This window comes from Petaurus breviceps, unplaced genomic scaffold, assembly GCF_028583685.1.
Source record: "Petaurus breviceps papuanus isolate PSGF00001 unplaced genomic scaffold, PetGlider_PUasm1.0 90825, whole genome shotgun sequence".
In the NCBI taxonomy this organism is placed as follows: domain Eukaryota; kingdom Metazoa; phylum Chordata; class Mammalia; order Diprotodontia; family Petauridae; genus Petaurus; species Petaurus breviceps.
The window spans coordinates 14,209,446-14,236,297 of NW_027187353.1; the positions used below are offsets into that span (position 1 = coordinate 14,209,446).

Genomic DNA, 26,852 nt, shown 5'->3' on the forward strand with positions numbered 1-26,852 from the left:
AGATCCTCCTGACTCCAGGGCCAGTGCTCTATTCACTGTGCAACCTAGCCGCCCCTAGGACCCACTTTTGAAACCTAGGATAAGTGGTTGAGCCACTATGGACTCCAGTTTCTTAATTTGTACAATGGCATGTTGGGACTAGATACCCTCTAAGTAACCTTCTAGCTATATATCTATGATTTCTCTGCTCTCTACAAAACTCCTGTGGAGGAAGTGAAATAAATATTTTTATCTGATTAATGTTAAGTGAATTAATTGCCACAAAACGAGTAAGTAAATTTTTAACGTAGGACTTCCTGATGTCTGTGCTAGCACTCAATCCACAAAACCATGATATGTTACAATACTTTCAAGATTTATGATTAAATCAGTGTGGGAGCTCCAAGTACTCGAAACTTTTTGTGTGTGTATATGTCATGGATCTCTTGGGCAGTCTTATGGGAAACCCCTTCTCAGAATAAGTCAAGTCAACAGGATTTTTTAAAAATGCTTACTATGGGGGCAGCTACGTGGCACAGTGAATAAAGCACTGACCCTAGAGTCAAGAGGACCTGAGTTCAAATCCATCTTCAGACACTTGAGACTTTTAATGACTGTGTGACCTTGGGCAAGTCACTTAACTCCAATTGCCATGCCTTCCCCCCTCCAAAAAATGCTTACTATGTGCCAGGAACTGTACTTAAGTGATCAGGATATAAATACAAGCAAAATGAAAGATAATCCCTGACCTCAAGGAGCTTACATTCTAATGGGGGAAGGCAACACATAAAAGGGAATGTAAAAGATGGAAAGTGGTGGACTAGAGGCAAAGGCTAACTCTGGAGAGTCAAAAGAAGAAGAGGACGAGGAGTAATGAAGGATAGCTGGTCTTATTATTATCTAAAACTGGAGATTCCAGAAAGAACTCGTCAATAAGAGAAGGGGGCTGTACAGGTAAAGGGATCTCCCAGGATGAGAAAGCCAGAGGGATAGACCAAAGTGCCAGAGAATAATTTTCTAAATGCATTCAATAACATACATAGATTTACAAAGGAAACCAATAATGAAGTCATAAAAATATGTTTCTTTTAAACTAAGTTCATAGCTTCTAGGTTAGAAGCCCTTGACATGGGCGACACTCTTTTTGATAACTTAAATAACTGTCATAGACCAACTTAGAGAAGTTTCTGTAGTGGAAGAATTCAGCAGCCTATGGAAATGAGGCTCTCTAAACTAATATAGGTTGGTTTTCACTCTAGAGGCATCATTGGTTCATGATCACAGCCTTTCCAACTTACCAGAGTTTACAATCTCTTTCCATTTTCTTAAAGATCTCAGCAGCATTTTCTTGACACAAAGACAAATAGCAGTAGTTTTTTTTTGTTTTGTTTTTGTTTTTATTTGTGGAAGAATGTGAATATGGTAAGCCTATGTTGACACACTGCAATAATAAAGAATAAAGGCTCATCTACTGACACTGTCCAGGAGCTCATCCCTCCATTGGGAAAGAACCATTTGTTCTGGTATCTATTCCCCATTCCCCCATATCAATAATTTGCCAAGTCTAGCTGAAACTATCACAATGGATCTCACGTCCATTCCATGTTCTCCTTTCATGTGGCTTTCCCCTTTGTTTAGGCCCCCAGTACCTATGAATAGAAATAGCTTGCATTTATAGTTTAAAGGGTTGCAAAGTACTATGTTATAATTATGTATATAATATGTGTATATATACATGTACACACATATGTGTGTGTATTTATCTATGTATATATGCATATACAGTGATATACAGATGCATATGGTGATTATATGCATATATGTATATATATTTATATAGTTCTCTCTTCCACATTGCAACTTTCCTCATTGTGGTTTTGATATATCATGGATCAGCATAAGAAATGAAATGCAAATTTTTTGAACATTTTGCAGAAGTTACACAAAGGCCAGCAGAAGACACAGAACCTATGAGCAAATACCTAATCCAAATTTTACAATAAAGTACTGTAAATATCCCATACAGGAAAAAGAAAATATTCAGACTTCTTCTTTAGTATGAAGAGAGGACCAGAAATTTTATGCAGATTTTCCAGATCACCGGGAGACCCTTCACCCCTAACACCTGCAATGTGGAAGAGATAACAATAATCTCAGTTGATCTTCATAGCCACAAGGTAAGGGAGGTAGAGTTATTATTCTCGTTTTACAGATTAGGGAACTGTGGCAGAGAAAGTTTAAGGGTTTTGCTCAAGGTCACACTACAAGTCTGTAAGGGAGAATTCAAACTCACGTCTCCCACTTGTACTGCTTTCAGCCTCTTAACCCCACGTTAAGGCTCTCCCATTTATAATCTATCTTCTGAAAGGTTGTTAAAAATATTCTCCCTAAAGTACCAGCCTGACCATATCATTCTCAAGTTTGAGAAGCTTCAAGGATCCCTAATTTCTTTGAGGATAAAGTACAAACTACTCAGTTTGGGATTTAAGGCCCTCCACAATCTGGTTTGTAAGGCCCTCCACATGTCTTTCTAGATTTATCCCACACCAAATGCCCTTCACACATTCTCCATTCAGAGAAATTGGCCCCATTGATCTTCCCCATACTTGCCACAAACTCCCCCATATACACATATAACTCAGAGTTAGGGTCACTAAAAGGTCAACATTCTTCCCTGGATCTCTTGAAGCTCACGCCAACTGACACTAGAAAGGTACTATATGCTTCAGACCCTTGTTCCTGCTTAGTCCAACAACCTCTCTGCCTTTCCTAGTAACTTGATGTATTCCAGGGTTCTCATGGTTTTGGAATTTAATCTGCTAAAGATTCTTTGTCTCTGTCATTTTTCTGAAGCAAATATTCCCCGGAAGGGGACACCTGGCTGCACAGGCTTCCTTCCAGAGAACCAAGTCCATTTGTATTGGCCAGCTTCTCATATGACCCCCCAGCCCTTGTTTATCTATTGGCAGTGTTCTCTCTAGTCTCTCTACAAAGGGCAAGCCCTGAGGGTGGAAATCAGGTGTATAAGCTGACTGCCAATCAATCATCTTCAATGTTATGTCAGTGGGGCTACAGGGACCCAGTACACAGCAAGGAATTTACACTTTGCCAAGCAGTAAGCCCCATCAAGGTAATTTTACACCTGGTTAAAGGAACAAGGATAAATCAGTCCAATAGGCAGGAAGGATTAGTATGCCATGGAATGGGGGTGAGGTTAGCCAGCGACATTCATTATAGCATATTGCTAGAGAGATTTTAGTTATTTTGTTAACATGGTTATTGATGCTCACATAATCATTGGTTTTATGTGACTGTTAATCGCCAAAAAGTCTTCTTATGGTGAATTATCACAGCATGGAGGTGACCCTGGCTTTACAATAGCCATGCCATCAGAGAATAAGACATTCATCCATAGAGGAGAAAAGTTGTTTTTTTTTTTTTTCAAATGTTGACACTTCAAAGAATAAACTCCAGTTACCAGAGAATTCACTCAAGTACAGCAGTGGATCTAAAAATGCAGGATAAGAAAGGTCCTTGATGGTATACACAAATGTAGAAAGAAGAGTAAATTCAAATTTGATAATTATGTGAGCAGATCCCTTTGGTCCCTCACAGTTAATAGGAAGTCTTTTCCCTGGTCAGAAATCAGGGAATATTCTTATATGAGCAAAAAGATGGAACGTAGAATGCTCATACCTAACTATGGAACATAGACTGCTCATACCTAACTATCTCTTCCCCATAAGGGACATCATAGACCTACAGTGAGTCATTAGCTACAAAAATGTATGAGTTTAACATTATTTGACAGAGATAATGTTTTATGTCTAGACAGCCTTCGGAGGAATCCATCTCCCCAAGCTCCTAGTTCTAGAATCACTAATCATTATTGAATCAAATTTACCCCTCAGGGGCAGCCAGGTGGCTCAGTGAGTAAGAGAACTGGCTCCAGTGTCGGGATGACCTGGATCAAATCCGGGCTCAGATATTCAGCACCACACCCAGAAATAACTGGCTGTGTAACCTTGAGCAAGTTACTTAACCCCTATTGCTTTAAAAAAAAAAATTACCCCTGATATTGGAATGTGTCCCTTCTCTCCAGTGGCCCCCATTCACCATCTCTAACTTTCCATTCTAAATTAAAACTCCTTGGCCATCAATCCTATGTATGTTGTCTCTTCCATTATTAGAATGAAAGCTTGTTGGGATCAGAGACTAGCTTTGACTTTGCCGTTGTATCCACAATGCTCAGGATAGTATTTGGCATATAAGCATTTAATAATTTTTCATTCATTCATTTAATCATCCATTTATTCAATGGCATTCATTCATTGGCATTGATGCAGTGGATAGAATATCCCACCTGCTTTCAGGAAGACCTGAATTCAAATTTGACCCCAGACACTAGTGTGTAACCCTGGGCAAATAACTTTTTTTAAAGCAATTGGGGTTAAGTAACTTGCTCAAGGTTACACAGACAGTTATTTTGTGTGGGTGTTAAGTATCTGAGGCTGGAACTGATCCCAGGTCTCCCGACTCTGGGGCCAGCGCTCTTACTCACTGCACCACCTGGCCGCCCCTGGGCAAATCACTTTACCTTTCTTTACTTCGGTTTCTTCATCTTCAAAATGAAGATAATAATAACACCTACTTCACAAGATTGTGAGTGCTGAATGAGATAATAATTGTAAGACACAAAACAGTAGTGGGCATGGAATAATCACTAAATGCTCTGTTTGTGGGGTTTATTCAGATCACAGAATATCAGAGGTGGAAAGGGGATCACCTATTCCAACCAATACTCGATCAAGAATCCCCTCTACATCATGTCTGAAAATTGGTCATCCCATCTTTGTCAAAAAAAAAGAAAGCTTTAGGAAAGGAGCACCATGTTCTCCTGAGCCAACCTTGTAAACATTTGGATAGCTTTTGTTCATGACAGTGGGCTGAAATCTGCCATTTTTCCAGAGAGAACTTCTCTGTATACTTCTGCCTTAGAAAATATCCTTGGTAAGATATGGCACACAGAACTGAACCAAAAGCTCCCAGAGAAGCGAAGCAGGATATCATTCCCATATTTTAACCTTCGTCTTGTTCTTTTAGGAAAAGGTAACAAGGTAATAAGGTAACAAGGTAACAAGCATTTATTAAGCACCAACTCATACTGAGAACATTACAAATATTATATCCTCAGCTTCGCACAACAACCTTGTGAGGTAGCCACTACTGGTATTATTCAAATTTACAGTTGATTAAGCTGAGACAAACAGATGTTTAGGGTCACCCAGCTAGGAATGGTCTGAGGACAGATATGGACTCAGTTCTTCCTGGCAAGGTGCAACGCTCTCTCCTCACAGCATGGAAGAGGAAAAAGTTATTGATCCACCTAGCAAATAAAATGTTCTTTAAACTACAAAGCTCTTGACCATAGGAAGCACTTATTAGACACTTCAGAATCTCAGCTCAGCTTCTCCCAGTTTCCAGCTCCCTTCAGCAATGAAAAACATCTGAAGGGTTTTTTGTTTGTTTTGTCTTTCCTGTGGTTCTTTCACAAAGAACATTTTTTTTAAATACCCATAAAAAGAAAAGCTGAACCTCTCAACTATGAGATCCCTAGAATATCTCTCTCAGGCTTAAGTGCCACCGAGGGAATGACTGAACATCAATCCCCTTGAATGGAAAATTGGTAGAGAAAGACATCAAACTGTTACTATCCATCCATTGTGAATATAGAATGGAAAGGAAGGAGTCAACAGAGATCTCACCCTCAGAAATCCATGGCTCTCCATGAATCATTGTGGACCATGGATCATTTTGTATAAATATTTAATTAAGTTCTTCCAAAATGCATCATGGTGTGTGTACCCACCACCAACCAAGATTATAAATCCTTCATGTCATCATAAATAGAGAACAGTTCACCCTCAACTATGAATTTAGTGGACTGCAAAGTCAATATATGTCAATAGTGGGATGCAATTTCAAAGGAAGAAAAAAATCTAATGCAGTCTTTCACAGTCTTTCAGTTGCTAGGGTCTTGCCACTACACTTACCATTCACCCTGTACAGTTAACAGATATGTTCCTAAGTCCATTCATGTTTTTGTTTTGTTTTGTTTTCTCATTAGAATGTGAGCTCCTGAAATACAGGGGTTATTTTCACTTTCTATTTGTAAGCCTAGTGTATAGCCCAGTGACTGACACTTAGTAAATTCTCAGTGATTAACTGAATGATTGTGATACATATTTTTAAAATATTTGTTTGTATGTTGTCTTCTCCACTAGATGGCAAGCTCTTTGAGGGAAGGGAAAGGGGTTTTTTTGCCTATTTTTGCACCCCCAGAACTTAGCACAGTGCCGAATCCAAAGTAGGCACTTAATAAATATTTGTTGAGTGAGTGAATGATCAATGAGAAGCATGGCTTCCCATAATAGAGAGACACTTACCCTTCTGTGCTCTCCCCTATTGAGACCACAGATGGAATATTATGTTATATTATACCCCCATACTTTAGCAAAGATATGGGTGAACTGGCAAATAGGAGAGGAAGATAATGAGAATGGGGAAAGGACTTAAGTCCCATGCTATTTAACCTGGAGAAGAGAAAGATTGGAAGCCTTGTAATACTTGCTCCCAACTACTTGAAAACTTGTACTATGGAGGATAGATTAGTTTTGATGTATTTGGCCTCAGAGGGCAGAACTTAGACCTATGGGAGAAAGGTAAAAAGTTGCTTGATTTTAGAAATAAAAAAAAGGAAAAAAGCTTGTGAACATGATCGTTATTAAAAATGGAATGGGCCATTTTGTGAGGTCATAGGTTCCCCAACTTCACCCCACCCTAGTACTGCGAGATACCTTCAAGCAAAAACTAGGTCACCATTGGATGGGATGTGTGTGTTGGGCTAGGGATTATTTTTGGTATGGTTCTATTGGATGGTCACTGAGGTATCTTCACTTTAGAATCTAAAATTCTAAGATTCTCCAATGGATGAGTTTATCACTTACTGGGAACTAATGTAGGAATCATTCCTCGGTCATCAGCTTTCAAATGATGATCCTCTCTGCATTTAGTAGGCTTGTCTTTGTATGGTGTGCCTTACTGCTCTTTCTTCTCGGGTTTATACTCATGATTACCAAGCTTGTTAGGACTTCCTACAGATTGTGATCCATTGGTATCACCTTAAAGAAAGGGAGTCACACCATCAACAAGATGGAGAACTAGTGGAGAAACATAGTGGAGGAACTTTGAAGATAGTCTGCAGCAAAGTCAGATCTGTCTTTTCCCATAAAAACTCACCTCAATTGCTGACTGCACTGGACCAGGGGTGGGGAACCTGTGGCATGGAGGTCACAAGTGGCAGCCTAGGTCATCAAGTGTGTCCCTTTGAATCCAAACTTCACAGAACAAATTCCCTTAATAAAAGGATTTGTTCTTTAAAACTTGGACTCAGTCAAAAAGTCACACCCAAGGACCTAGAAGGCTACATGTGGCCTCAAGCCCAAAGGCTCCCCACCCCTGGTCTAATGGTAGCCATCAGTAGGGAAGGAAAAAAAAAGAAAAAGAAAAAATATATATGATAATTTTATTATATATTTAAAAGGAATAGCAAGTTGTGCACAATAGATTTGCAGTGTATAACCTTATTATGAAAATGCTTGTTTTCTTCCCTAAATTAAAAATAAAATAAGTTAATTTTTTTTAAAGGAAAACACAGGATTCTAAGAGGCAGTGCTGAGAAAGGAAAGGCTTCTGGGCATGAGGACCAATTGACATAAATGTACAGAGACTGGAGATGATGGTTCTTATAGGAGGATCAGCAAGAAGGCCTACTTGACTCTTCTGCTGAACACAAGAAGGAGATTAATTCAGAAAAGAAAAAAGAGAGTGCATGACAATCTCACGGGACAAGGAGGAGAGAACTTTCCATCTGTGCCAGTAGATGACAGTGTACCCACACTGATGAGATCAAAGCTACATCACAATGTCAAGATATGCCATAAAGGACTTCATGGAACACCTGGGAAACTTTAACAAATTCTCATAGAACCACGTGGGATAGGGTCTTTCAAAAGCCAATGCACAGAAACAGTAGTGATGACAGTAGAAGTACAGGCCTAGGTTTCCATCCAGTTTGATTCCTATCAGCTGTGCAATATAAAGTAGCCCTAATATATACACACACACACACACACACACACACCCTCACACACACTCTCTCTCTCTCTCTCTCTCTCTCTCTCTCTCTCTCTCTCTCTCTCCCAATCGTGAAGAAGAAGTCTTTACTAGGATGGTCTCTTTATCCCCCAAAGCACTCCATGGCCAATTTAACCTCTGTATTTTGTCATAGAATTTTAAGGCTATGAGAGACCTCAAGGGTCACTCCTTAACAGAAAGTCATTTGTACCTGAACCAAATTTTCAACTTTATAGCCACTGAAAAGAGAACCGGCTGAGAAGCATTTAATCTATAAAGCTACCACATGTCAGATTCAGTTTACACCGTCTTGCTAGGCCTGGAAAAGGCTATACAGGGAAAAGAGATTTAATGCCTTTTCAGACATATAAACAGAAATATATGTCTGGGGAAAATTCTCACATAATGATGACCATCATCCTCATCACTTAAAATCAAATTTTATTCAACATTTTCTGTACACAAAGTAATATACTAGATGCTAGATATCTATTAAGATACATACGGCTGAAATCTTACCCTCATGGAAACTGCCATATAATATAGTCTGCTATAATTTAGCAGCGTTTGGATTTTGAATTTGAACCTTTTAAAATTGTAGTTCTGCCATACATCGGATTTATAATCTTGGAAACCTAACTCTCTCTCCCTCTCTCTGTCTCTCTTGTTCTCTCTGTCTCTGTCTCTCTGTCTCTCTCTTTGTCTTTCTCTCTGTCTCTCTGTCTCTCTCTTTGTCTCTCTCTCTGTCTCTGTCTCTCTCTGTCTTTGTCTCTCTTGTTCTCTCTGTCTCTGTCTCTCTCATTCTCTCTGTCTCTCTACCTTCCATTTCCCTCTACCTCCCCCACTCCCTGCTCCTCTCATTTATAAAATAGATTGCCTCGATGATCTCTGAGATTTCTTCCACGTCTAGACATTCTGAACTGTATAAGTTTATATATGAGGAAACTGAAGCACAATGACTTGTCCAAGGTCATGGCTACTAAATGGCAAAGCTGAATCAACAAATAAATCCTCCAAGTTTAAATTGTGATATTTTTTCTACTAAAACAAGTTACTGCTTCCCATTCCCTACCTGGATTGTTCTCCATGACTTCCCTGATCTACATGCACGTAATCTGTGTTTTATGTTCACCTCAAGTCTTAGCTCTTCCATTAAGTTTTCCCAATGATACCAGTTTTCACTGATCACTCCAGTCTCTAAATTGTTTTCTAGTTACCATCTGCATGACACACTTTACCACCCCATTTTCTGACTATGGAATTTTCTCATCTATCCATTTTTTTTCACTTTTCTGTACCCTAGACAATGAAAGATGATATTTTTTTAACTGTCGGAAACATTTAGCACAGTTATAGGCACATAGTAGAAATTTAACCAATACTTGTTAACTGATTTTATAATTCTTGCTACTCATGGATAATGATGGTTCCAACAAATTCATGTATTTATTTAAATGTTGATCTTGCCCCAGAAAAAACTATCAGTTCACACATATGGACTAATATATGGTGTATTGAAAGATTTTTTTGCTAAGTATTTTCACCATAATCCATTATTTTTTTTTCTGTAATGAAAAAGAAGACATAATGCCTTTACTGTCTTAATTAAGATTCAAATTAATTTACACAGGAAGAGAAAAGAATGTAGAAATACAATTTAGACCCAGGAAAATAAAACAGAAAGATCAAAAAAAATGTTAAAGACTTTATAGAGTTATAGGAAAATATTATAGTCCTTCAGTGAATACTAAATGGAAAACATGTGGATTATATGATTTTTCATCTTTGGAAACTTTACCAATACTGACCACATTTTAGGGCACAAAGAGCTCATTAAAAGTACAAATAATAATGATAATAACACCATAAGTGTTAGGAGAAATATTTTGTAAAAATGAAAGCTATGATGAATATGAGGAAATTTAAAGAATTCATCATAAAATGGTGATGTAATTAATTAATAGATATAATTACATTAAAAATCATTAAAACAATGCTTTTATGAAAAGAATGATGAGCAAACATGTCAAAATTTTTGAGTTGTATCCAAAATAGTCTTTAGTAGCAAAGTTATATTTCAAACCATATTCATCAACAAAAGAGAAAGAAATCAATAAATCAAGCATTTACTTAAAAATGAAATAAACATAAAATAGTACATTTGAAAAGAAAGATGAGGTAAAATTGAAAGCAACTATTGAGTTGACAAATGAAAATAAGAATTTTAAATTTTTATTTAATATTTTATTTTTCCCAATTACATGTAAAAACAATTTTAACTTTTTTTTTTCAAAACTTGAGTTCCAAATTCTCTCCCTCTCCCCAGTTGACCCCCATTGAGAAGGCAAACATTTTGACATAGATTATACATGGGAAGTTATGCAAAACATATTTCCATGTAAGCCATTCTGTGAAAGAAAACAGACCCCAATAAAAGCAAGAAAAATAAGATAGTAAAGAAAATATATTTTTGATTTGAATTCAGGCTCTACCAGTTCTTTCTCTGGAGATGGACAGAACTTTCATCATAAGTCTTATAGAATTGTCTTGGATTGTTTTATTGCTGAGAATAGCTACATTATTCATAGTAGATCATTATACAGCATTGCTACTACTATGTACAATGTTCTCCTGGTTCTGCTTTGCATCAATTCATGCAAATCTTTCCAAGTTTTTTTTCTGAAAGCATCCTGTTCATCCTTTCTTAAAGCATGATAGAATTCCATCAAAATCATATACAACTTGTTCAACCATCCCAATTGACATACATCACCTCAATTTCCAGTTCTTTGCCATAACTTAAAGAGCTGCTGCAAATATTTTTGTGCACATAGGTCCCATTCTTTTTTTATTTTTATCTTTTTGGGATAAAGACCAAGTAGTGATATCACTTGGTCAAAGGGTATCCATGGTTTTTATAGCCCTTTGGGCATAATTTCAAGTAGCTCTCCAGAACTGTTCAACTAGAATGCAACTTCACCAATAGTACATCAGTGTTTTAATTTTCCCACATCCCTTCCTACATTTTTCATTTTCCTTTTCTGTCATAATAGCTAATCTGACAGGTGTGAGGTAGTGAGTCAGAGTTTTTTTTAATTTGCATTTCTTTCATCAATAGTGATTTACAGCATTGTTTCCATGTAGGTATAGATATCTTTGATTACTTTGTCTGAAAACTGCCTGTTCATATGCTTTGACCATTTAAAAATTGAAGAAGCCTTTTACTCCTATAAATATAATTCAGTTTTTATATGTTTGGGAAATGAAGTCTTTATCAGAGAAACTCAGTGTAATTTTTCACAGTAATGATTACCAACTATGTATTTCCCTCCATCCTATTTCCCTCTGTTTATCCTACTGTCTCTCTCCTTTCACCCTGTTCATTCTCAAAAGTGTTTTGCTTCTGACTTTCACCTCCCCCAAGCTGCCCTCTCTTCTATCAGCCCCTCTCTCTTTCTCTTATCCTTTTCCTTTCCTACATACAATTTTGACACCCAACTGTGTATATCATTTCCTCTTTAAACTGATTCCAATGAGAGTAAGGTTCATGAGTCCCCCTCCCCTGCTGTCCCCATTTCCCTCTCCACTATAAAATCTTTTTTGAGCCTCTTTTATGTCAGATAATTCATCCAATTCTACTTCTCCTTTTCCTATTCCAGTGGATTTTTATTTTTCCCTTAATTTTATTTTATTTTTTGGATAAAGGTATTGCTTTCAAGTCACACTTGTGCTTTCTGTCTATATATACTCTTTCGAACTGTCCTAATAATGAAAAAGGTTTTAGGAGTTATAAATATCATTTTTCCCATGTAGGCATATAAACAGTTTAACTTTATCAAATCCCTTATTATTTCTCCTTCCTCTTTACTTTTTAAGCCCTTTTTTATATCTTATATTTGAAAATTAAATTTTCTCCTCAGCATTGGTTTTTTAATCAAGAACGCTTGAAAGTCCTCTATGTCATTGCATATCTATCATTTCCACTAAAAGATTATACTCAGTTTTGCTGGGTAGGTGATTCTTGATTGTAATCCTATTTTTTGGTCCTCTGGAATGTCATATTACAAGCCCTCTGAATCTTTAATGTAGAAGCTGCAAAATCTTATATTATCCTAATTGTGACTTCAAGAGATTTGAATTGTTGGCTACTTACAATATTTTCTGCTTGATCTGGGAAGTCTGAAATTTGACTATAATATTCTTTGAAGTTTTCATTTTGGGATTTCTTTAAGGAGGTGATTGGTGTATTCTTTCCATTTCTATTTTAACCTCTGGTTTTAGAATATCACAGCAGTTATCCTTGATCATTTCTTGAAAGATGATGTCTAGGATATTTTTTGATCATGACTTTCAGGCAGTTCAATAATTTTTAAATTACCTCTCCTGGATATCTTTTCCATGTCAGTTGTTTTTGAAATGAGACATTACACATTGTCTCCTTTTCTTTATTCTTTTGATTTTGTTTGACTGATTCTTGTTATGTCATAAAGTCATTAGCTTCCATTTGCTCCATTCTAAATTTTAAGGAATTCTTTTCTTCACTGAGCTTTTGGACTTCCTTTTCCATATGGCCAATTCTGTTTTTTAAGACATTCTTCTCCTTGTTAGTTTTTTAAAACTGTTTTACCATTAGTCCTTGTCTATTTTTAAGGTGTTATTTTCTTCAATATTTTTGTGGCATCTTTACCAAGCTGTTGACTCTTTTCTCATAAGTTTCTTGCATCAGTATTATTTATCTTCCCAATTTTTCCTCTACCTCTCTTACTTGATTTTTAAAATCCTTTCTGAGCTTGAGACCAACTCATATTTTTCTTTGAGACTTTGGATGCAGGAATTTTGACTTTGTGGTCTTCTTCTGAGTGTGTGTTCTCATCTTCCTTTTCACCATAGTAACTTTATATAGTTGTGATAGTAATGGAATATAAAGATCCCCCTGTATTGGCTTGGTTTTCAAATTGATTGTGTTAAAACCCAGAGCTTGTTAATCCCACCTGTGGGATGGACTTGTTGATGTGAAAAGAGAGTCCTGAACTGGGAGGAGCTGGTGACGTAGATTTGGAGAGACAAGAGAGAGGCAGAAGAACTTTTTGGAAGCAGCACCCTCGTGGAGGCAGAGAGAGAGACTGAGAGAATTGCTGGGGGCCACTTTGAATTGCCCTGGACTTTTGAGATCTGCGCCCTGAGCTGCCAAGGACTGAGGAGACATGGCTGTTTTGCTGGTACTTTGTCTGTCTGTTTTGATGTTGTCTTGCCAGATTTGTCCACTGGTGAAAGACAGTCCTTTTGTTGAAGAAGGCCTGGAACCTGGCTGTTGGCTAAGAGCTCCTGAGACTGTCCTGCAAACAGAGAGTGAATACTGTCCACTGGTGAAGGACAGTGCTGTTGTTGCAGGGGTCTGGGAACCTTTCTGTTGGTTCAGAAGCCCTGAAGAAGGATTTTCTTGTTGTATGTTTACAGAAATCCTGGGAGAGGGTTTTGCTAATGTTTTCAGGGGTTCTAGGACTGTTCTACAGACAGAGGATGAATTAATGAAGGGACTGGCAATGTATCTTGTCGCCTTGCTAAGCCTTGTCTCCCCAGGAACTAAGATTGCTGACAACTTGCCTAGTGTCAAGGTGAAGAAAAGACCTCCATTTGGGTATTAAGTGCTGTGCTTAAACTTGATGTAACTCTGGGGTAGATTCAATTGTGATCCAGGGGTGGGGAACTTTTGACCTTTTTGTGTTCTATGATTGAAAAAATGAATGTACTTTACTTATGGTTGGAAACTAATCTCCATTTGAGAAGAGGGGCTTTGTGATGGACTAAATGAAGGTACAGCCTAGGGGTGGAGTAGTATTTAGAACAGGGACTTTGTAGTTGATTGAATGAATGTAAGGTCCTGGGGTGGGGTAGTACTTGGAAATTATTTAGTCACCCTTAGTAAATGCTGTATTTTGAATGATATCATATTTTGACCTTTTCTATTCTTAATTTGACACTGAATAAAATGGAGAGCACCTATGCTGGTATTCTGAACCTTGGGAAGTTGCCTTTCCTTGGCATTACATTACAATAGTCAGATTTTTTTTTCTGTTGAATGCTCATTTTTCCAGTTTATTCTTGACTTTTAACTCCATGTTAAAGTCAGGCTTTGCTTTCTACATGTAAGGAACACTATACCAAGCTTCACGTTTTTTGTGCAGCTGTTTTCAGAGGTAATTCTAGGGAGCTGTAAATTTTGGGCTTCCCCAAGGTGGTATGATCTAGGGAGGGTGTAGTGACTACAATGCACTAGTTTGTAAGTTAACATAAGCACTCTTTTCAACTCTGGAACTATGACTAGGGTCTCAGCTCCCCTCTAGTGGAAAGCTCTGCCATGCTAGTCCTCCACCTCACACTAGGATAAGAACCAGGACTGTGACCCAGATGTACATATAGACAATGCAACAGAATTTTGCCCCTGGTGCCAGGAAAGGGACACCTGTAAATCTCCTTCTCACCCATAGTCCAATCCTCTTACCATCACTGACTGAGAAGTCTGGAAACCACTGCTACTGTCATTGATTCAATTGCCCCAAGATCTTCTCCTGGTTGCTGGGGCCCAGTCTGTTCTAGCACAGCCTGTGCTGAACTGTGTTTCCTATCTTACCCTGGTATAACAGACCATTTTTGTTGACATTCTAAGTAAGTGGCTTTGAGTTGGAAATTTTTTTTCACTCCATCTTTTTGTGGGTTCTGCCATTCTAGAATTTGTTTAGAGTCAATATTTGAAAGTATTTGGAAAGGTTTAGAGGAGAGCTCAGCTGAGTCCCTGCCTTTATTCCACCATCTTGGCTCTGCCTCCCCCTAAGAGGTTTTTTAAAGACTAAAATAAGCAAATCATTACCTAATTTTATTTTTTAAAAGGAAAACCAAATTACAAAAAATGAAGAAAGGGGAATTCATAATGCATGAAGAAGAAATAAAGGAATTAGTCAGAAACTATTATACTCAATTACATGACAATAGAACTAAAAACTTTAAAAGCAGATGAATATTTACAGAAATATATAACACGCAGATTAATAGAACAAAACTAGTGAATTCAACAGACTAATCTCAGTAAAAAGAATTGAACAAACTATAAATGAGTTACAAAAAAAATCAAGAATCAGGTGAACTTACAATCAATTTTCATTAAGCATTCAAAGAAAAATTAACTACTATATTATACAAATTGTCTGCAAATGTGGAAATAAAATAAATATTAATAATCCCCCTATATAAGGAAAATATGGCAGCTAGGTGGCACACTGGATAAAGTATTGGATCTTGAGCTAGGAAGACCTGAATTCAAATCTGCCTCTTACTAGCTATATTACCCTGATCAAGTTGCTTAATCCTGTTTGCATCAGTTTCCTCATCTGTAAAATAAGCTGGAAAAGGAAATAGCATATCACTCCAGTATCCTTGTCAATAAAATTCCAAATGAGGTCACAAAAAGTTGGACATGACTAAAAAAACTAAAAAGCAACGAGGTAAATGTGGTTCTAGTAACCAAAACTGGAAAACAGAAAACAGAAAAAAATCACCTTTGTTAATGAATATTAATGCAAAATTATTCAATTAACTTAACAAAATGCTATGACAATATATTTGTTTAAGAACTTGCTATTGTACAGATTATAGTGGTTCAATTTATGCTAGAATACCAAGAATTCCAGGAATAAAGGATGGATTAATCTTGCAGAAAACATAAGTGAAATAAATTATATTAATAATAAAGCAATATATACCCAATGATTCAATCAACCTATGGAGAAAAGACTTTGACAAAATATATACTTCAATTATGCTTAAAAAAAATACTAAAAAGCATAATAAATGGAGTTCACTTTAATGCTATATGCCTTAGCTATCTAAAACGAAGAGCTGGCCTCATTAATATTTTAGTTTCTCTACTTATTTATTCATTTTCTTATTTATTATCTTTCCCTCCAAAAGTACACACAACTCGACAAGAAAAAAAGAAAAGAAAAAGGAAACTCATAATGAATCATTCAAACTTCATAAAACTTATTCCCATATTAGCCATATTCAAAGACCTATGTCTTTCTCTTCATTTTAAGCCCATCACCTCTAGGCATAGCCTTATATATACTACACAGACATTAGAAGGCTTTCCAACAAAATCAAATGTCAAAAAATGATTTCCATTGTTTTCACTATTATTTGCTAGGGTTCTAGAAATGCTGAGTATAGAAATAAAACAAACAAACAAAAATAAACTATGACTTGGTATAAAAAGTTAGAAAGCAAAAAAGTTTCTCAGGTATTTCAATTCATAGAATCCCCTACCCTTATTTGTGTGTGTGTGTGTGTGTGTGTGTGTGTGTGTGTGTGTGTGTGTGTGTGTGTAGTCAATAACTTCACTCAGGTAACAGGATATAAAATAAAATCCCAAAATTCATCTCTTTAAAGAAAAGCCGGCAGAAGGAAAAAAAAAGTAAAAGAAATCATGTTTATAATGACTAGAAAATAAATAAAACATCTGAATTAAGATTAATTTAACATCTAAGATTAATTTGGCATTTTTATGAGCCTAAGAATCATGGAAAATCATATCACTCATTCTAAAATGTTAATTTCAATCTATATAGGGTGTAAGGTGCTCATTTTGCTTTTTGTTTAATGGAAAAGGAGATATTGCCAGAAAAATACTAACTCTTATTTGGTGAATGAAAGGATATTCCACAATACAATAAATGTAAAGATTTACAATATTTTAACATTGCATATCAGAAAAGTAGATTAAGCTGGTTATAATTTATAAATTAATTTATAGCCTTTTCAGCAGTTATCAAAATTTATATCTTTAAAACAAAGTTGCATTTTAATTATTTTAAGTTATGCAAAAAGTAAGATGGAAAATTTATGATTAGTAGCTTTTTAAAAGGTCATTTAAAAAATCCTCTGGGAATTTTTTCACCTGTTATATTTTGCTTAATTATGCTTCTGAGTTATTTTAAAATCTGATTTAGGGGCACAATGTGCAGGAGTTTCATTTTTGTAAGGTAAACAGAGAGGTTGTTCATAATAAACACATACATCTATGCAGTACAACTATTAAAAGAACATTTGTACTGTAATCCTATAGGATTGTATTTATTTATGAATTTTGATGAATTAATATATGTTTTATGTATTTTGATCAATGTTATTGAGACACAGAGGACTTATATGAATAAAATATTCTTTACATTAGTAAAAGAATATAAATAAATGATATAAATTTATTGCTCATGGTTTGGCTACACCAAGATAATAATGATGATGAAACCAAATAATGATGATACTAACTGAATTTATTTATAGGGTCAAACCAATATTTTAAATTTAGTGTCTAACCAATCAAGCTATTAAGAGGTTCTTTAACCAACTAGACAAAATTACGAGTTATTCATCTAAACCTTTTTGGCAGTCTCTACTTCTCATAAAATTGTATTTTTTTTTAAAGCAATCGGGGTTAATTAACTTGCTCAAGGTTACACAGCCAGGTGTTTCTGGGTGGGTACTAAGTGTCTGAGCCCAAGATTCGATCTCCAGGTCATCCTGACACTGGAGCCGGTGCTCTTACTCGCTGTGCTACCTGGCCACCCTGAAAATTGTATTTTTTAAAACTCATAATTGAAAGAAAGCCTTAACTCTACTTAGAAGTTAATGAAAGTAAAGATGTATTTTTCCCACTCATAGTTATAAATTACTGAAATCTATCTTTGGATCTGAGTAAAGAAAACCGATCTAGAGAATCAAAAGTGTGAGAAACCCTCAAAAATAATGAAAAATTTCTGAATGAAAGATATGATCAGATATCCCACTGTGTTCTAAAGTAGTAATCATCAAATCTATAGTATTTTAGTAAAAAATAGAAAAGCTGATCAATAAGAGATACTAAATAAATGATAAAAGCAATCAAGCAGTAACCTAATGCTTGGTAAAAATAAATAGATAGATGATAGATTGAGGAATGAATGAATAAATAGATAGATAAATAAATAAGATGAGTGTACCAGCTACTAGGTTAACAACTCCTCATTTAATAAACATTTCTAGGAAAATCAAAAGCAGATTGGCAGAAATTCAGTTTAAACAAACATTTTATACAATTTATCACAGTAAGCTTCAAATAAATGTGGAATATATATGTTAGAAGGAAAAGAAAGAAGAGGAGGAGAAGAAAAAGAAGAAGAAGAAGAAGAAGAAGAAGAAGAAGAAGAAGAAGAAGAAGAAGAAGAAGAAGAAGAAGAAGAAGAAGAAGAAGAAGAAAGAAGAGAAGAGTAGAAGAAGGAGGAGGAGGAGAAGAAGGAGGAGCAGGAGGAAGAGAAGAAGAAGGTGATGAAGATGACAATAAGGATGAGGATGAGGGTGAGGATGATGAGAGGTACTTTTTAAAACTCTGAGGAGGGGAAGAACTTCTAACTAAACATGAATTGAGGTGACAAAAAAAGCAATTTCAAGTGTAAAAAGTTGAAAAACTTACACAAACAAAATCAATGTAGCTATAATAAAGAAAATAGTAGTTAACTGGGGGTAGGAAAAGATAAATTTTAAATATCCAAGATTTGTAGAATATTGTTACATAGATATATAGATATATATTGGTATTTAAAGAGCTGTTCTCCAATTGATTTTTTTAAAAGATATGAACAAAGAATTTTCAAAAGAAGAACTATCAATTATCATATAAGAGAAAATGCTTAATTACTAATTACAAAAGAAGTGACTTTTTTTTAAATCTGGGTGTTAGCTCAAATTTATCAATTTAACAAAATTGAAGAAAAGGAAGTTAAAATTTAACGAGGCCTTGGGAAGAGTGCGAAATAATGGTTCTATCACCAGATTCATCAGCTGAGTCATCTGACCTGGAAAACAATGTGGAATTAGACTAAAAATCACTAAGTTGAATTCATATTTTAACCCAATAATATCAATATAAAATACATAAAAGAGTTAAAGGTGCCATATGCATAACAAAGCATGTATGGTGACATTCTGAAGCAGAAATGACTGAAAGGAAGGTGGATGTTCATAGTCTGGGAAACAGTCCAACCTCCTTCTCCTCAACATACTCTGCATTCCTTTGATACTGGCCTCCTGACTGTTCTTTTCACATGACATTCCATCTTTCTAAGCTGGCCATTATCCCTGGCTATCCCCCATGTCTGGAACACTCTCCTGCCTCTTCTCTACCTTCTAGCTTCCTATAAGTCTCAGTTAAAGTTCCACCTTCTGCTAGAAGTCTTTCTTAATCTTTAATCTCAGTCCCTTACCTTTAATACTGCCCCCAATTTAACATATTTTATCTGTGCATAGTTGTTTGCATGTTATCCGCTCATTAGACTCTGACTTTCTCCAGAACAAAGATTATCTTTTCCCTTTCTTTGCATCCCCAACACTTAGCACAGAGCATGACACATAGGTTCTTAATAAATGCTTGTTGAGTGACCAATTCTATTAATATAATTGAATATTATTATACTCTAAGAAATGATAAATTAAAAAATAAAGAAACGTGGGAAATGTTTGTGAATGAATGAAAAACAAGTAAGTAGGACTAGGAGAAAAATTTCCATGATGATTACAATAATGTAAAGAAAAACAACATACTGGAATACTGATCAATGTAGTGACAAATTATGACTTCTTTTTAAATTAAATTTGTTTATTTATAGTTGTCAACATTCACTTTTATAAGATTTTGAGTCCTATTTTTCTTTTCATCCCCTCCCCAAGACAGCATGCAATAGAATAGATTATATACATATCATTATATTAAACAAATGATGATGATGATGGTGATGATGATGGTGGTGGTGGTGGTGGTGATGGTAATAATGGTGATGACAATGGTGATGACAGTAATAACAGCAACATACATTCCTTAGAACGATAGAGCTAAAAATTATAGATCTTCAGCTGCAGGATTCCTGCCTACTCATACTATTTTATTTTATTTTATGTCTATTTTATCTTGTAATTTTATTTTTTATGTTTTATGGTCACATTGTAATCATTGCCATCATTTTTGTTGCTGTTTTTGTTACTGGATTTGTAGTTTCATTAGTGTTAGGGTCTTCCTCGAAGATGCATAAGTTTTCTACAACTTATTCTCTTCGAGTTTCCTAGGACATTGGAAGGTTAGAGGATCTGCCCACATAGATGGTATGTGTCAGGGGTGAGACTTGATCCTAAGTCTTCCAGATTCTTTGACCAGCTCATGGATACTCCCCATTGATATTATTTACTACTATTATTGAGAGGCACTTTCCTATAACGGTTAGAGAGCAGACTTCTAAGCCAGGAAGACAGGAGGTCAATTTTCACCTTTACACACTTGCTGCTAGAATGTTAAGCAGGTTATTTAATGTCTCAGTATTCAAGGTAATAGTCTTAAAACAAGTTGAAGAATAGGTGCTGATCTATATTAGTAGCAGGAGTTTCCCTACTGGGAGTTTTCTACACTAATAAAATCACAGGTGCAGACCAAAATCCAAATAAGGAACAAAAATATGGGGAGGGGGGTTCTAAGCAAGGAGTGGGTTGTTCTATTGTCCTCTGTCTTGATGATGGGTCAGGAAAGCCTTGTTCCCATACAAAAGGATTCCAATTGAGCAAAAGCAACAAATGTCTAAGTGCTCCAAATTCCAAGCCAATACCCAGGTCACATATCACTACCCTTGCTGTAACACCAAAAGAATCAAATGGGGGTGGCTGTGAAAAAACCTAGGTGTTGGAGGAATTATGTTCCTCTTCCCCCTTTTCTTCCCCCTCCCACCCTCTATTCCAACCCCTGGGGGCAATTTGTCTTGAAATAATGAAACCCACCCACAGAGTCTGATTCTACATTTCCTTAGGGCACCTCTGTACTTGCAAACAGAATGCTTTAAATAGAGAGACACACAAGGCCACCTGATTAGGACAAAGATATGCTCTAAATTTGGGTGGGGAGAAGTGAGCCTGAGACTGAAATAGACAGAAACTCCCTGCTTTTCTGTCCCTACCTCTCTGCCTTCCATATTTGGGGAGCTGACAGGGCTCACAGCATTAAGATTCCTCTCAGCATTTCCAGAAGGAATTATTGAACAAAGCTCTGGGTTTATTTTTAACCTGCTGTTAACATAGAGTTTGCGCGTCACTTTTAGCAGCACACTTATGTTCCTCCATTTCGGGCCAGTTCCCACTTCAGGTGCTGATGAATTTGGGATGCTACTTATGGGGAGATGCCAACCAGAGGCCTGGGAAGAAGGATGTTTACAAAGAGTCAAGTGAACTCTGCGGGTTCTTGCTGAACCCATTTGTGACTTGTCAGTGTTGGTATGTGGAAAAGGAATGTGGGAGAAGAGAGTGTGGTCTCACAGGGTACAGAAGAGTGGAAGAATCCAGAGCAGGAGCAGAGTGCAGAGAAGAGAGCTTCCCCTTGCAGACAGATGACCAGAGTTTGAACCACTCTCCCTATGCCTTATGAAGCTTCTTCATCTCTATAATGAGGCCATTGAATTAGATAACATCAAAGGTCCCTTCTAGGTCCTAACAGATGACCCTACCGATGTAACTTTGGCCTTCTTCTCTTCTGGGATTCTGATTCCTCCTCTAATCTGGAGGACTGACCAATTAGGGTCCAACCTGTATGACTAGGATGAGATAATCCCCAGATTCTCTGGGTCTCCGTGTTCTAATTCAGGGAAAGGAAATGGATTTCATGAAGCTAGAGCTATTATGAACCCCTAGAGTCACCTGATAACATGAGATCTTTGTGAAGAATAGCAAATGAGGGTCAAGAGAAGAGTTTGGGTCAAGGAACCACGGAAGCAATGTTGGACACGGAGACATAAGAAACTTGTGGACTCAGGTAACATTAATAAAATACCTCTGTTCAGTGCTTTGCAGTTTCCAAAGCAATATCATGTATAATCTTACTCTATTCTTACAAAAGTTCTGAAGTCTAAAGGGGGAATGAAAAGACTGAAAGGACTTGTGTAAGGCCACACTGTTACACTGGGACAGAGCAAGGCTTCCTCCCCAGATCTTCTGACTCCTTGTTCAGAGGTCCTTCTCCTAAATTATACTCAATTGAGTAACAAAAGAAAGAATTCTCATTTCTTTAACACTTACCAAGCAACTCCTTCACACCATTCTGTGAAGTTGTTTGGATAAATAATACTGTTCTTGCCCCCTCCCTCCACTTTTCAGAAGAGGAGGCTCTGAGAAGGCAGTGACTTACTCATGGTCACCGAGCTAGTAAGCCATCCAAGGCAGTGTTATTTCTCGACGCCATCCTGTCAATTAAAGAGATGAGTCCTCAGAGTCTGGCATCCTATGTGAATACAGAGGCTCCTAGCATTGGATATGTCTCATCCTGTCAACTAGGAAGTAGCTCCCACTTTGAGGACTTGACAGCGCTTTCCATTTGCAGAGCCTTTGTCAATAGCCTGAGTCCCCTGCAGAGCCCCAGGAAAGGAAACTAGCTGTGTTGTGCTCAGGGACACCCAGGATGCAGGTACGTATTTCACCAAAGCAAGAAAAGAATATTGCCCCATTTGAGGGCTAAAAATGAGCCTTTTCTTTGAGTAATGTGAAACATAAGGTTGATGTCAGAGATGCATCAAACTACAAACACCCAGAAACACAGTTAGTGAGTAAGGAGAGGTCAAGATTCCTCCATTCCTATTCCATAAGCGTAAGATAGATTGAAGCAATCTAACCATTATGAATTTTACATTTACTGGATGCCTTCTTCCTACTACTCGCTGGCATCCCAATCAAATTCTGAGCTTCTACATACTGAGGAACACAGTTTTGTAGGAGTGAGAGAGAGAAAGGCCAGGAAAAGTCAATCAGTCAATACAAGGTCAGGAATGAAACAATGAAATAAAAAACCAAGGCAGTGCTGGGTTTTCAGCAGGTTGGTTTGTTATCATACATGCTGACCGAACTAGATTTCCTCAGTATCTCTTAGGAACCATCGCAGTAGTGGTAGAATGGGGCACAATCTAGGAAATCTCCTATGTCCTAGTTGGAATCTTGATCATTGGTGAAACAAAGAAACCAAGCAAGGTGTAATATTTTCAATCTTTCTTTGTCAAGCCAGAGCTACAATAACTAAGGTAGGGTGATCTGAGCTCTGATTCAGGGTGACAAATTTAGAGGGCACTCTATTAGCATTTTCAGGCCTTCAGCAGTTTAGGACTAATGACTAATCGGGAGCCTAATTAATTAAAATAGGAAGTTTCTAAATGGCACCCTGTCTTGCCTACTTACTCCAAACCCCATCTGACCTCCCCAGGAGCAGCTTCACACTAAGGTTCCAGGATCTCTGCTGTTTCTTCTTTCCTCCCTCAGTTGAGGGTACCTTTAATGCCACTAGCCCCATAACTGATTTGGGACACTTTCCTGAAGTGTCAGAATTCCTAACCACAACTAGGTTGGAAATGCTGCTTTTATTATAGTAAATACCAGGATTTGAAGTGTGCTATAGAAGGGTAAATGACCATAAGATTGAAAATCAGCAACCCTTGACCCATATCCTAATAGAGACATGAATGAGCTACAGAACTAAAGACAAGTCTCTTGAACCCCTGGGCCTCAATTTCCTCACCTACAAAATGGAGATAATCTTAGTGTTGTTGTTTAGTGATTTCAGTCTCATTTGACTCTTCATAATGCCATTTGAGGTTTTCTTGGCAAAGATAAAGGAGTGGTTTTCCATTTCCTTCTCCAGTTCATTTTACAGATGATGACACTAAGGTAAATAGGGTAAAGTGACTAGCCCAGGGTCACACAGCAAAAAAGTATCTCAGTTCATATTTGAACTCAGGAAGAGGAAAGGGTATTCCTGACTCTAGGCTACACTGTGTTGCTTAGATGCTTACTTCAAAGGCCACTAGCTGCAAGAAAAGTTCTATGTAACATGAATTATAAATTTTTTCAGAATTCTGAGATAGTAGATGGAACACCACATTTAGAATCAGGAATACTTAGGTTCAAATCCTGCTTCAGACATTTATAGTCTGCATCATCTTGAAAAAGTCTTTTAACCTTTCTGCCCCTCAGTTCCTTCACATGCAAAAAAAGATGTTAGTTAGTTTGAAAATCTCTTCCAGTTACATACATAAAATCCTATGATCTTCTGATTTACATGTAGTTTTTTAGCATGGTAGAAAGGATAGAAATTGATGTTATAGCTGGGAAGGCCTGGGTCCAAGTGTTACCTCTGACCTCTACTGATTATTTCACCTTTCACAAATCCCTCACCCTCTCAATTCAATTCAATAAATATTTATGAAGTGCTTGCTACATGCCAGGCCCTGTGTTAAGTCCTGGGCTCTCATTGCTCTAGGCAACCCGTTAAAGTTGCAGAAAAGGTGCTGACCTGCATTGGTAAAAAGAATTTTCTTATCTGACAGTTCACTATATCAGTGAAATCACATGTCCAGTACTTATCCCTCTGCCCTTAGCCTCATGATGGAACAGGTTTACAGGTTGTCCTGCCACTAATTCTTTAAAAGTAAAAAATCTCCATTACCACACATTTCAGAATTTGATTTATTCCAAGACACATGCAAGTAGTAGCAGACTGAAGATCATTTTGGGAACCCTTCTGTCTGTGATCAAGGAATCTAGAAAACACACGAATAGAATCCAGAAAAAGCATATGTGCAGAGTCTAGAAAAAAAACACAGGAATGTTCAAATGAGTAAAGAGTGGAGGAAATGGGGATAGCCATAGAAAGGCATTTTGTGTGAAAGATATTTGGGGTTTTTAGTAGACCCCAACTTAAAATAAGTCAATGGTGACATGTTACTTGTTGATAATTTGTCAGTCTAAATTTTGACGTGATCTTAATCTTTGTGTTAGTGGAAGCAGAGTCAAGAATAAAGGAAGTGATAAATCCACTAATTCGTCCCTGGTTGAACCACATCCTGTAGCCTTGTGTTCAGCTATTGGTGCCACCTATTAAAAAGGATGTTGACAAACAACTGTGGACCCTAAAAATGATGACTGGGATGGGGATGGGGCAAAAATCCTATCATAGGAGGATGGAATTAGGGATGGTTAGCCTAGAGAAGAATTTTGGAGAGGGGGGAGACATGAGGAATGGTTTCAACTATCTGAAGTGCTGTTGTGTGAAAGAGTTTGCTAGACCCTTGGGCTCAAAGTAGGGGGAAAAATAACAAGACCCAAAAGTCAAATCAGTTCCTTCATGAAAAAGTAAGTGTCCTCTCACTAGAGGTAGTCAAAAAGAGGCTGGAGTTTCTAGTCCTGCTTTGGTTTTTGTTTATTTCTGGTTATATCTTCAACTCTAAAACACTCCAAACCATAATATCTGATTTTTACTCTTTTCTCTAAAAACATGAGTGTAGAAATAGTAGATTTCTTGGAAACTGTCCAATGGGGGGGTGCTACAATGATAGCTCATTGTAATGAACTTTTAAAAATGGCTATAAAGGATAAGGAGATATGTTTTTATGTTGTTAGTGTTTTTGCTTTTTGGAGGGAGAAGGCAGGGCAATTGGGTCTTGCACAATTGATTCCTTGATCATATGACTTGCCCAAGATCACATGGTTAGTAAGTGTTAAGTGTATGAGGCTGCATTTGAACTCAGGTCCTCCTGACTCCAGGGCCAGCGCTCTCTTCACTGTACCACCTAGCCACCCCTAAGGAGATACATTTTAAAAAGAAAACATAAATGGCATCGCTGTTGTTGTTGTCATTGTTGTTGTTGTGATACATGGCAATCATAAGCATCCACATTAAGGATTTTATTAAATTTAATTTTTCCTTCCTGTACAAATCCTGCCATGGTTTGAATGTTAGTGGGTTTAATGGTATGAGTTCCCAATATGGGGGCTAAGGGAAGGCCATGAACTATATTTTCCCATGAATCTAGGAGTCATAAGTATAATGCCACAAGTGAAAGCTGATAAATGGGATTTGATCACTAAGACAAAGAGTCAGAGGTAACAGGCAATATCTATAGTGGAAGTCCAATGTTAACATCAAGAATAGAATTCTGAACTAGGCATGAGGGCATATACCTTTAGTCCCTGTTTTTGGAAAGGCTAGCAGTGGATTCCTTAATTTGAAAGTTTGAAGACACACTAGGGCTAAAGCTGATCAAGTCTGCACAAAATTCAGAACTAAAATGGTAAATGAGTCCCCTGGACTGGAGGGCCCCAAGTCGTTTTGTAATTGTGTCCAACTCTCCATGACCCTATTTGGGATTTTCTTGGCAGAGATACTGAAAGTGACTTGCCATTTGCCTCTTACAGTTAATTTTACAGATAAAGTAGTAAGGTAAACAAGGTTAAAAGTGACTTTCCACGGATCACACAACTAGAAATTATCAGAGGAAAGATTTGAACTCATGAAGCTGAATCTTTCTGGTCCCAAACCCAGTGTTCTCTCCATTATACCACCTAGCTTCCCCAGGGGGTCCAAAAGCCACTTAAAAAGGGGTGAGCTGGTCCACAATAACAAAACAGGTCAAAACTAACAATAAACAATAGGATTGAGCTTGTGGGTGGTTCTAACAGGGCCACCAAGAAAGAAAGAGAGAAGGAAGGAAGGAAGGAAGGAAGGAAGGAAGGAAGGAAGGAAGGAAGGAAGGAAAGAAGGGAGGGAGGGAGGGAGGGAGAAGAGAAATAAAAAGAAAGAA

General features: G+C 37.1%; 1 protein-coding gene across 1 annotated transcript in view; it reads right to left on the minus strand.

Moving 5' to 3' along the window:
• Positions 1-26,852, minus strand: part of GRID1 (glutamate ionotropic receptor delta type subunit 1) — a 1,154,654-nt gene that overhangs the window by 346,941 nt on the left and 780,861 nt on the right. The window lies entirely within an intron of this gene.